Genomic DNA, 13455 nt, shown 5'->3' with positions numbered 1-13455 from the left:
CCTATGAGGGTCACGCTAATATCATGTTGACAAGTAAAGCTAGAATAGTAGTACCATGAGCATGATGTTGGTATAAATCGAAGGTTTATGAAAACCCCGTCGGGTGCCACTAATGCCCGAGGGTGATGATGAGTTAGGTGGCCACTTTTGGTGAAGTGCATCGGGTATTTGTGTGAGTATGGTTTCAGAAATGGAAATAGATTTATGATGTGTCCATCGTCCCAACCTTACATGTATGACCACGTTACCCCTTTATGGGACGGGGCTTTGTTGAATACTCTGGTCGGTGCTAGCAAAGAGCCACATTACTAGTGGCGCGAGTGATGTGCGGTCATTCTCGTGATGGGGTCGTGCAAGGTAGGGCGACTATGTCGTTTTTATTTGTTCCAGGCACACCGTGGGTTGCCGCATGGTTGATACTGTCCAGAGTTGGTGCTCGTAAGACGTACAACATGTGGGCTGGGTACCAATCGAGTGGACCTCTTTGCCTAGTACCGTCAGGGGAAAGGCATTGATCGGGTACTTACCTCGGGTATGTGAGACGTCTCCAACGTATCTATAATTTTTGATGGTTTCATGCTATTATCTTGTCAAAGTTTGGATGTTTTGCATGCCTTTTATATATTTTTTGGGACTAACTTATTAACTCAGTGCCAAGTGCCAGTTCCTGTTTTTTCCATGTTTTTGACCCTTTCAAAGGAGATTTTGAAACAGAGTCCAAACAGAAGAAAATCCCCGAAAAGATTTTTTCCGTGAAGAAAGAAGATTGGGAAGCTTGAGAGCCAAGGCAGGGGGCCTCAGGGGCCCCACAAGCCCCCACCCCGCGGCCAGAGGGGAGGCCGCGGCCCACAGGCTTGTGGGCCCCCTGGGCGCCCTCTTCCCTAGGGGTTGCGCATATATATTCCCTAAAAATCCCAAAAAAATTAGGAGATCATCGAAAGTACTTTTCCGCCGCTGCAAGCTTCTCTCTCTGCAAGATCCCATCTGGGGCACGTTCTGGTGCCCTGTCGGAGGGGGGATTTGGACACAGAGGGCTTCTTCCTTAACACCATGACCTCTCCGATGATGCGTGAGTAGTTAACCATAGACCTACGGGTCCATATCTAGTAACTAGATGGCTTCTTCTCTCTCTTGGATCTTCGATACAAAGTTCTCCATGATCTTCATGGAGATCTATCCGATGTAATCTTCTTTTGCGGTGTGTTTGTCGAGATTCGATGAATTGTGGATTTATGATCAGATTAGCTATGAATCTTATTTGAGTTTCTTCTTATCTCTCTTATGCATGATTTCATATCCTAGTAATTCTCTTCGAGTTGTGGGTTTTGTCTGGCCAACTAGATCTATGATTCTTGCAATGGGAGAAGTACTTGGTTTTGGGTTCATACCGTGCGGTGACCTCACCCAGTGACAGAAGGGGTAGCGAGGCACGCATCATGTTGTTGCCATCAAGGGTAAAAAGATGGGGTTTTCATCATTGGTTTGAGATTATCCCTCTACATCATGTCATCTTGCTTAAGGTGTTACTCTGTTCGTCATGAACTCAATACACTAGATACATGATGGGTAGCGGTGGATGTGTGGAGTAATAGTAGTAGATGCAGAAAGTATCGGTCTACTTGTCTCGGACATGATGCCTATATGTATGATCATTGCTTTAGATATCGTCATGACTTTTGCACGGTTCTATCAATTGCTCGACAGTAATTTGTTCACCCACCGTGATATTTGCTATTTTGAGAGAAGCCTCTAGTGAACAATATGGCCCCCGGGTCTACTCCATATCATATTTTCAGCCTTACACTTTTTACTTCGTTGCACTTTCTGCCTTCAGATCTCACTTTGCAAACAATCTTGAAGGGATTGACAACCCCTTTGAAGCGTTGGGTGCAAGCTTGTTTGTGTTTGCGCAGGTAGTCTGGACTTGACGAGACCCTCCTTCTGGATCAATACCTTGGTTCTCAAATTGAGGGAAATACTTACTGCTCCTTTGCTGCATCACCCTTTCCTCTTCAAGGGAAAAACCGACGCAAACAAGAGAAGTAGCAAGAAGAATTCCTAGTGCCAAGGAAGGACTTTTGTTACCGTAGCAGAAGAATTTCTGGGCCGTTGCCGGGGAGGAAGATCAAGTCAAGAACTCATCCAAGTAGGTGTCGCAAACTCATCTCTTGCATTTACTTTGTTTGCCAGTTGCCTCTCGTTTTCCTCTCCCCCACTTCACCAATTTGCCTTTTTCGTTTGCCTTTTTCGTTCGCCATTTTTCTCGCGTGTTCTTTGTTTGCTTGTGTGCTTGCTTGCTGAAGTCACCATGAATGAAAACACCAAACTTTGTGACTTCTTGAATACTAATAATAATGATTTTATTAGTACTCCGATTGCTCCCGCCACTAGTGCGGAGTCATACGAAATTAATGTCGATTTGCTGAATCTTGTTATGAAAGGGAAATTCTCTCGCCTTCCTAGTGAAGATGTCGCATCCCATCTTAATACCTTCATTGAACTTTCTGACATGCAAAAGAAGAGAGATGTGGATAATGATGTGATTAAATTGAAGCTTTTCCCTTTCTCGTTTCGAGATCGTGCAAAAACTTGGTTTTCTTCTTTGCCCAAAAATAGTATCGATTCTTGGGATAAGTGCAAAGATGCTTATATATCCAAGTATTTTCTGCCGGCTAAGATCATCTCTCTCCGTAATGATATCATGAATTTCAAGCAACTTGATCATGAACATGTTGCACAGTCTTGGGAGAGAATGAAATTAATGATTAGGAATTGTCCTGCTCATGGCCTGAGTCTTTGGATGATTATTCAAATCTTTTACGCTGGCTTGAATTTCTCTTCTAGAAATATCTTGGACTCCGCCTCAGGTGGAACATTCATGGAAATCACGTTAGGGGAAGCCACAAAGCTCTTAGACAACATCATGACGAACTACTCTCAGTGGCACAATGAAAGGTTACCTACTAGTAAGAAGGTACACGCTATAGAGGAAATTAACTCGTTGAGTGCTAAGATGGACGAGTTAATGAATTTGGTTGCTAGTAGAAGTGCTCCTTTAGATCCTAACGATATGCCCTTGTCTTCTTTGATTGAGAGTAGAAACGCTAGCTTGGACGTTAATTTTGTTGGTAGGAATAACTTTGGCAACAACAATGCTTTCAGAGGAAACTATGTTCCTAGGCCTTTTCCTAGTAACTCCTCTAATAACTTTGGCAACTCCTACAACAATACCCATGGAAATTACAATAGATTACCCTCCGATCTAGAGAGTAATATCAAAGCGTTCGTCCATAGAGGAAAAGCTACTCAAAATTGACGATTTGGCTAAGAGCGTTGATAGAATGTCTAGTGATGTTGATGCTTTGAAAGTTAGATGTGCTCCTCCCAAAATCAACATGGATGAAACTTTGAAAGCTATGCGTGTTTCCATGATTGAGAGCCAAGAAAGAACCGCCCAAATTCGTGCTAGACATGAATGGCTTAAAAAGGCGTGTTCTCGTGATGGGAATCACGAAGATCTTAAAGTGCTTGGTGTGACTCCCATTGAATTTTTATTTTCTTGTGTCAAACCTAATGATTATGGGGCTGGATATGAATCCACTTTGGCTGAAAAGTGCCCCAATGATTCAGAGTCCATCTATTTTGATGTTAAAAGCATCGAAAGTGGAGTAGAAGATGCTAAAACTTTGAGTACTAATGAAATTACTACCGTGGATTTCAAGGAATTCAATTATGATAGTTGCTCCTTGATTGAATGCATTTTTTGATGCAATCCATGTTAAACTCTCCACACGCTTATAGCCAAAACAAGGCCTTTACCGATCATATCGTCGAAGCTATGATAAAATCTCTTGAAGAGAAACTTGAATTGGAAGTCTCTATCCCTAGGAAGCTTCAAGATGAGTGGGAACCTACCATCAAAATCAAAATAAAAAACTATGAATGCAATGCTTTGTGTGATTTGGGTGCTAGTGTTTCCGCGATTCCAAAGTCTTTATGTGATGTTCTGGGTTATAATGAGATTGAAGAGTGTTCTCTTAATTTGCATCTTGCTGATTCTACTGTCAAGAAACCCATGGGAAGGATCAATGATGTTCTTATTATTGCAAATATGAACTATGTACCCGTGGATTTCATTGTGCTTGACATTGATTGCAATCCTACATGCCCTATTATTCTTGGTAGACCTTTACTAAGGACTATCGGTGCTATCATTGATATGAAGGAAGGGAATATTAGGTTTCAATTTCCTTGAAGGAAGGGCATGGAACACTTTCCTAGAAAGAAAATAAGATTTCCTTATGAATGCATGATGAGGGCCACTTATGGTTTAAGCACCAAAGACGACGATATGTGATTCTATAGCTTTTATGCCTAGCTAAGGGCGTTAAAAAATAGCGCTTGTTGGGAGGCAACCCAATGAATTTATCTTTTTCTTTCTGTTTTCTTGCGTCCACACCATCATAATTCTGTTGTGATTGTGTTTTTTATGTTTCTTTTTGTGTTTGAGCCAAGCAAAACCTTTATGACTAATCTTGGTAATGGTTGTTTGATCCTGCTGGAAAAAGACATAAACTTTTCACTCACGAGATGATTTTTCATTTTTATTTAGAAAGAGATTTTGAGTTGATTCTTTTTGCTTCTGATTGATATGCCTTTTTCCCAGGCCATCGTAATTTGTTAGATTTGTTGAGGTACCAGAAGTATATGAAGTATACAGATTGCTACAGACTGGTCTGTTTTTCACAGATTCTGTTTTTGTTGAGTTGGTTGCTTGTTTTGATGAAACTATGGTTAGTATCGGGGGGTACTAGCCATGGAGAAGTGAGAATATAGTAGCCCAACACCAATATAGATGGAATTCAAGTTTTCTACAGTACCAAAAGTAGTGGTAGTTTGTTTTCTTGTGCTAAAGTTATCACGAGTTTCTGTTTAAGTTTTGTGTTGTGAAGTTTTCAAGTTTTGGGTGATGTTCTCATGGACAAAGAGATAAGAAGTGGAAAGAGCTCAAGCTTGGGGATGCCCAAGTCATCCCAAGATAAATTCAAGGACACCAAAAAGCCTAAGCTTGGGGATGCCCCGGGAAGGCATCCCCTCTTTCGTCTTCAATCCATCGGTAACATTACTTGGAGCTATATTTTAATTCACCACATGATATGTCTTTTGCTTGGAGCGTCATGTATCCTAGGAGTCTTTTCCTTTTGTTGTGTCACAATCATCCTTGATGCACACCTTTTTGAGAGAGAGAGACATGCACTCATCGTGATTTTGCTAAAATTCTCATAGTGCTTCACTTATATCTTTTGAGCTGGATACTTTTGCTCTAGTGCTTCACTTATATCTTTTAGAGCACGGCGGTGCGTGACTTGGTAGTTGGCTTATGCTATGAAAGTAGTCCCAAATGTGATAGGTACCCAAAGAGGATGCAAAAACCTCCATTTTCATGTGCATTGAGTAGAAAGAGAAGTTTTGAGACGTGGATTTGGTAATATTAAGAGCTATGTTAGTAGGGTGTTGTGAATCTAGAAATACTTGTGTTGAAGTTAGTGAATCCCGTAGCATGCACGTATGGTGAACCGCTATGTTTGGAAGTCGGAGAATAATTGATCTATTGATTGTCATCCTTTGTGTTGAGGTCGGGATCGCACGATGGTTAACACCTACCAACCCTTCCCCTAGGAGTATGCATTTAGCACTTTGTTCCGATTACTAATAAAAACTTCCGCAACAAGTATGTGAGTTCTTCATGACTAATGTGAGTCCATGGTATAGATGCACTTTCACCTTCCACCTTTGCTAACCTCTCTAGTGCCACGCAATTCTCGCTGGTGCACAAACCCACCATATGCCTTCCTCAAAACAGCCACCATACCTACCTACTATGGCATTTTCATAGCCATTCCGAGATATATTGCCATGCAACTCCCACCGTTCCGTCTCATGACTTGTGCAGTCACTCTCATATTTCCATTGCATGATCGTAAGATAGCTAGCGAGATGTTTCAACGTCATGCGCCATGCTAGATCATTGCACATCCGGGTACACTGTCTGAGGCATTTCCTATGGAGTCGTCATTGTGAGTTTTGAGCTGTGAGTAAATAAAAGTGTGATGATCATCATTATTAGAGCATTGTCCCATGTGAGGAAATAAAAAAAGAGGCCAAAGAGCCCAAAAACAAAAAAATAGAGAAAAGAAAAGAAAAGAAAAAAAAGAGGCCTAAGAGCCCAAATGAAAAAAAAGAAAAGAGAGAAAAAGAGAGAAGGGACAATGCTACTATCTTTTTCCACACTTGTGCTTCATAATAGCACCATGTTCTTCATGATTCAAAGCTTCTTCCTTTGTCACTACCATATGCAAGTGGGAATCTTCATTATATAACTTGGCTTGTATATTCCAATGATGGGCTTCCTCAAAATTGCCCTAGGTCTTCGTGAGCAAGCATGTTGGATGCACACCCACTAGTTCTCCTTTTGATCTTTCACATACTTATAGCTCCAGTGCATCTCTTGTATGGCAATCCCTACTCATTCACATTGATATCTATTAATGGGCATCTCCATAACCCTTTGATACACCGAGTCAATGTGACTGTCTCCTCCCTTTTTGTCTCACAACCACCACCACACTCTATTCCACCTATAGTGCTATATCCATGGCTCACGCTCATGTATTGCGTGATAGTTATAAAAAGTTTGAGAAAGTAAGAGTGTGAAAACAATTACTTGGCCAATACCGGGGTTGTGCATGATTTACTTTAGTTGTGTGAGGATGATGGAGCATAGCCAGACTATATGATTTCGTAGGGATAACTTTCATTGGCCTTGTTATCTTGAAAGTTCATGATTACCTTGCTAGTTTGCTTGAAGTATTATTGTTTTCATGTCAATAGCAAACTATTGTTTCGAATCTTACAGATCTGAACATTCATGTCACGTGAAAGAAGTTGCAAAGGACAACTATGCTAGCTAGCATTCCATATCAAAAATTCATTCTTTATCACTTCCCTACTCGAGGACGAGCAGGAGTTAAGCTTGGGGATGCTTGATACGTCTCCAATGCATCTATAATTTTTGATTGTTTCATGCTATTATCTTGTCAAACTTTGGATGTTTTGCATGCCTTTTATATATTTTTTGGGACTAACTTATTAACTCAATGCCAAGTGCCAGTTCCTGTTTTTTCCATGTTTTTGACCCCTTTCAAAGGAGATTTTGAAACAGAGTCCAAACGGAAGAAAATCCCTGAAAAGAGTTTTTTCCGTAAGAGAAGAAGATCGGGAAGCTTGAGAGCCAAGGCAGGGGGCCTCAGGGGCCCCACAAGCTCCCACCCCACGGCCAGCTGGGGAGGCCGCGGCCCACGGGCTTGTGGGCCCCCTGGGCGCCCTCTGCCCTAGGGGTTGCGCCTATATATTCCCTAAAAATCCCAAAAAAATTAGGACATCATCGAAAGTACTTTTCCGTCGCCGCAAGCTTCTGTCTCTGCAAGATCCCATCTGGGGCACGTTCTGGTGCCCTGTCGGAGGGGGGATTCAGACACGGAGGGCTTCTTCACCAACACCATGAGATAATTAAACACACCAATTCTATGATCATGAGATATTTGCAACCCATGATTTCTCCATTGAGCTATCTTGGTTTGGATTTCACCTAAAGCTTTTCCTATGGATTGTTGCTATCATGGTGCTTGTCTTTAATCCAAGTTCTCATGCACCCTCTTGGTGTAAGAAGTTTGATTTCTTGTTGCTCCCAATCTATCCTTGTTTTTTTTGTAGTGGTTGTTTTTCACCTCATATTTGTTGAGATGATTTTCATAAGCCCACTACTATCTTGTTCTTTTCGTTGTTGTTTTTCCAACAACTTCGTTCAATTCTTCTTGCAAGGATGCTTGCCAAGTTCATCGGAGTTAGTAGTTGTCATTCTTTCTTCATTCTCTTCTTCCGTATGAGCTAGTTCCTATTCTATTGTTCCGGAGGCATTGTGATATTGCTCTTTTGGGTCTATTATGTTGTTCTACCAAGATCATGGTGTTCCCTTGTTCTATTTAACTGTTTGTTGTGTATATTGTCTAATTCTACCATCTTATCGAAAAAAAAATTGTTCCATTTTCCTACCGAAGTGTTGCCTAAATTTTCCGTGAATTCTTGCTTCTTTCTCATATCATTCCTCACCCCTTTGCTACCTTCAAGGATTGTTGGTTTCACTCGTTTGTCAAAGAAGCGACTAAGTTTTTACCTTTTGCTTTTCTCATCCTCCCCCCTTTCATTCTGGGATCTCGGGGCGAGATCCTCTTGTAGTGTAGGAGAGTTGTGACAGCCCAATGCTGACGTTCCAGAAGATTCCCCCTTCTTTCCGTTTTCGTCGTGTGTCTATTTTATTTTCTCGCATCATCATCGCATCATTCGCATCATGTGCATTGCATCGGCATCTCCGTTGCCGCCTGTTTTGAAAACTTGCATCCGTTGTTAGTTGCCGGTTTGCGTCGTTGTCCGTTCTGAGCCCGACCGCACTCGCACGCGCCCGCGACATCGTCGAGATCTTGTTTTCAAAAGTGTGCATAAAACTTTCTCGGATTGGGTCAAAACTTGGCGTGTGGTCTTATTTTAGTGTTGGTACGCTGCCTGCCAAATTTTCGTCGCAGTCGGAGCTCGTTTGATACCAGTACCGTTTATTATATAGCGGCACTATAGTCGGTCATTTGTCGGACGTTTCGGTATTTTAAAACTCCGATTTCGGGTTGCCCGTTTTCCCTCTCATCCCGCCTAGCCCCTCTGCACAGTGCACCGACCTGCCCGCGACATAGCCCGAAACTCCCCCCGGACCCGAAAGTACGCTCGTGACCGTGGGGTCCGGATCAACCCCGTTTTACTACAAACCATCATCGGTTTGTCAAGTGGACCCCGTAACCCAATTATCCTGACCGTTCGATCTAAACGGAGGGTCGAAATGTCCCTAAAGCTAACCATCTACTATATATATATATAGATCAACCATGCCCAACCCTAGAATTTAGGGACAAACCCCCTGTCCCATCAGCCGCCGCCACCCCTTGTCCCATCTCCCTCCTCGGGATCGTCCCAGGTCCAATCCTCAGCCTACCCCGCAAGCAGCTCGATCCAGAGCTCCCTGTGCCTCGACCTCGTCTTCCGTGCGAGCCGAGCCGTCGGACGCATCCGTCGCCCGCAGCTCCCCATGTTTGTCGCCTGCATGCCTCGCGAGGAGGCCGTCCCCAACCAGTCAACCGAGCGCACGAGCGGGCATGGCCTCGTCCCTGAGCTCCCTGCCCCGTGCCTCCGAGGGGGCCGCGCCGTGAGCCGCCGGCGAGCTTCACCGACAGGCAGGCACCCGGGTCGCCCTGCTCCTTCTCCCTTCCTTCTTCCGTCTCTCATCTCGTCTCTCTCTATCCACAGGAGCATCTACACCTCTGTCAACGGAAGCTATGCCATGGAGCTAGCAGCTTGAGCACCGATCGTCCCAACCACCGAGTCAGCTCCGTAGGCGGGAATGGAGCCCCAACCACCGGATCTGGCAGTGCCAACCCTCCCTTTTCCGCCGATGGTCCGCTCCAGATCGAGGGATCTCGGTGCTGACGATCTCTATATTTCAATGTGAGACCCGTAACTGAAGCTTTATTTCTTTGCCTAGATCCGTCCTAGCATGTTTAGGTTAATAGGTTCTGGCACTAACTTTTAGCACGAGCACACAGCCAGCCGAGTTGGCTAGCACAACCGGCCTTTTTGCAAGAGGTTGTGGGTTCGAGTCCCATGGAAGCACCATTTTTTTCAGTCATCTCATTCCATCACGAGAGGATCAACTATTCGAAATCGATCCCCTATTGTGTCACAAACATGCATTAGGCAAGGTGGTGAATCCATAGTTCTAGCAACCAAGAGGTACTTGGTTCAAATCCCAGCCAAGCCCCTAATTTTTTTGCTTTGTTTTGCACAGCCACACACACCCAAGCACATGGGCCGAAAGCTTCCGCTGGCTGCAGCCTTTTGCATAGATTCGGCCCAGTAATGGTTTATTTAGCACGTGTAATTTTTTCCTTTAATTTCAGAAAAAGCATTGTTTTTCAAACGCTCGTAGTTTCTTAACCATGCACCGGACCGGATTGATTTAAATATGTAACTTGGCTAGAATTTTGCGTAGATTAATATTTTCAACTCTCATGCATAATTAGGACTATTTAGTGTGCTGTTTGCATCTGTTTTGCGTGTCGACGTGTTGAAAACGGTTTAGGTCGTAACTATTTGTCCGTAGCTCCGTTGGAGATGTGCCATATATGTAGTTGGAGCAGAATGACGAGTAGAATCACGTGAACCACTTTGTTTTGCCGTTTAACAAACCTAAAATGTGTTTAGGACAAATCTGGACAGAATTAGGATTTAACACGTGGGGTCATTTCGGAGATGCTATATGTCGTTTCCGGTCTCATTTAAAATGTCTAGCTAGGTAGATTAATTTGTGCTTCACCCTCGTGCCATGTTTAATAACATTTAATATAGCCGTGTACCTGAACGGGAGCGAACTAAATAATTAGACGTGGAGTTTCGTCGATATGCAACTCGTTGCATATCGAGCTTCACTTAATGTGTAGTGTTTGGTTGTTGTGTTTGTCATGCCTTGCATTAGACCGTTCATGCATCATATGTGTTGTGCATCGTGTGGTGAATTCCGTGTGTTGATTTGTGTTTCCGGTTTGCTTCGTCTCGTTAGAGTTCCGCAGCGTGCCGGATTGTGAGGACCCGTTCGACTACGTCGGTTCGTCTGCTTCACGGAGTCATTCTTCTTCCAAGCGGGTTCTCAGGCAAGATGATCATTTCCCCAGATACCATTACTATCATTGCCATGCTAGTTTTATCGTTTCTATCGATTATGTCTCGTTGCCTACCACATGTTGAATATCAGCCTCTCAACAATGCCATGAATCCTTCAACCTGTTCAACCTAGCAAACCATTGATTGGCTATGTTACTGCTTGCTTAACCCTGTGTTAGCATTGCTAGTTGCAGGTGCTTTGCTTCCATGTGAAAGCATGGGTTCCTTGTTATATCACCAGATTAATGCTATTTAATATAATGGACCTATATACTTGGTAAAAGGTGGAAGGCTCGTCCTTTCTAGCCTGGTGTTTTGTTCCACCTTTGCCCCCTTAGTTTCCGGCTACCGGTGTTATCTTCCATAAATGAGCGCTCCTAACACGATCGGGGTTGTTATGGGGACCCCCTTGATAATTCGTTTTAGATTAAGACTGGTCTGGCAAGGCCCAACTTTGGTACTACATTTGCCTAATCACCTAATAAAATTGCATAGGAACTTCCCGGTCCCCGAGGATAATTTAATCAACCCCCGGGTCAGTGCTCCTCATGAGTGTTAGTCCAAACTGGCAGACTACAGGGCCACCGCGGGGCAACCCAAGGTTTGGTTCTCCTAGTGTGACCCATCCGTCATGTCCTGAGAACGAGGTATGCGACTCCTATCGGGATCGTCGACACGTCGGGCAGCCTTGCTAGGTTAGTTTTACCTTTGACGAAATATCTTGTGCATCGGGATTCCAGTGATGCTTTGGGTAATCTCAGAGTTGAGGTTTTCCACTAGGGAATCCGACGAGATCGCGAGCTTCGTGATTGAGGATTTCTATGCGGTTTGTGGTAATTTGTGATGGACTAGTTGGAGCACCCCTGCAGGGTTAAATCTTTCGGAAAGCCGTGCCCGCGGTTATGTGGCAACGTGGAAGCTTTGTTTAACACTGGTTCTAGATAACTTGAAGTTAACTTAATTAAAATATGCCAACTATGTGCGTAACCGTGACTGTCTCTTTCGTGAGTTCCTTCTCCGATCGAGGACACGATGGGGTTATGTCTGACGTAGGTAGGTGTTCAGGATCATTCATTTGATCATCAGTAGTTCACGTCCGTTATGCGTATAACTTCCCCCTCTTATTTCTTGTACTCGTAAGTTTAGCCACCAAATATATGCTTAGCCGCTGCTGCAACCTCACCACTTAACCATGCCTCACCCATTAAGCTTTGCTAGTCTTGATACCTTTGGAAATGAGATTGCTGACTCCCCTGTGGCTCATAGATTACTACAACACCAGTTGTAGGTACAGGTAAAGGTTACTTGACGCGAGCGCGTTGATTTTTCATTTGGAGTTACTTCTTCTTCTTCTTCTTCTTCTTCTTCTTCTTCTTCTTCTTCTTCTTCTTCGTCGTCGATCTAGGATGGGTTCCAGGCCGGCAGCCTGGGATAGCAAGGATGGACGTCGTTCTTATTTTCTCGTTTGTTTTCGTCCGTAGTCGGACCCTGCTCTTACTCTTGATGAATATGTAATGTACTGATGTGACTCTGATGTAGCTTGTGGCGAGTGTAAGCCAATTCTATTATATACCTCTTCTTTTCAGTACATGTACTTGTAACGATATCCATTCTTCCGACACGACGAGATGCGCTTCTATCCCTGACGAGGCCTTCGTGCCAATTTGAGTATAGGGTCGCATCTTGGGTGTGACAAGTTGGTATCAGATCAAGGACCGACCTAGGATCCCCCTTGATTGATCGAACTTGGCCGAGTCGAGTCTAGTGAAAAACTACTTTGAGTCTAGTTATATATCGGAGAGTAGGATTCTTTTTTCTCCTCTTCCATGCTCTGGTGAGGAATCTTGACGTAATAATTTACTCTACTCCTCTTCCCACTCAAATTTTTTTTAGGATCACGCGGATATTTTTGGAATCTATATGATGCCGATGTGACGGAGTTCTGTCTTGGTGCCTCCTGTCTGACTTGATTTTCTTCCGGGGAGTTGAGCTCCAGGGGGTTCTTGAGCACATCATTATCATTCAGATTTCTTAGTATCTCAGGACGAAGGATGTTCGTAATTGCTTCAATACTAGTAGTGCCGAGATAACCCCGATGTCCCCAGTACTAGTGCAGATTGTTCGAGAGTACTGCCATACTTTGTATCGTTGTGATCACGAGGGCCTGGTGTAGATGAAGGTCCAAGATTCTGGTTGTGTGTTGACGGATGTGATACGGGTGACGGGTTAGTATAGGAGTTGTGTGATTATTACTCCTTGTATCCGTGTACCAGATTGCATGACCAGATATTTCGGGAATTCATAGGTGGGAATTCAAGTAGTTGCTTATAGGACAATCTTCCAACAAATGCATGATGTTAGGTTGGGGTTCGACATTTAGTGGATTCGTTTGTTCACGATCGACTTACAGTGGTACACGTTGTGTATTAAAGAGTCCTTGTAGCTTGCTACGACTCGGGGACGCTTCGTATGTCGGGTGCACTGCCTTGCACTTGATGGCTACTGTAAAATCGTGCCCGTGCGATCCTGTCCACGAAAATATCGGACAGAATCTTTCTCATGAGTTTGTTCTGGCTAATTGCAAGCCGCATCCTTGTTTTGTTGAATATGGTAATTCAAGTTGCTTCGATGTCAAGT

This window comes from Hordeum vulgare, chromosome 1H (assembly GCF_904849725.1).
Source record: "Hordeum vulgare subsp. vulgare chromosome 1H, MorexV3_pseudomolecules_assembly, whole genome shotgun sequence".
Lineage (NCBI taxonomy): Eukaryota > Viridiplantae > Streptophyta > Magnoliopsida > Poales > Poaceae > Hordeum > Hordeum vulgare.
This window is presented reverse-complemented; position numbering follows the sequence as displayed.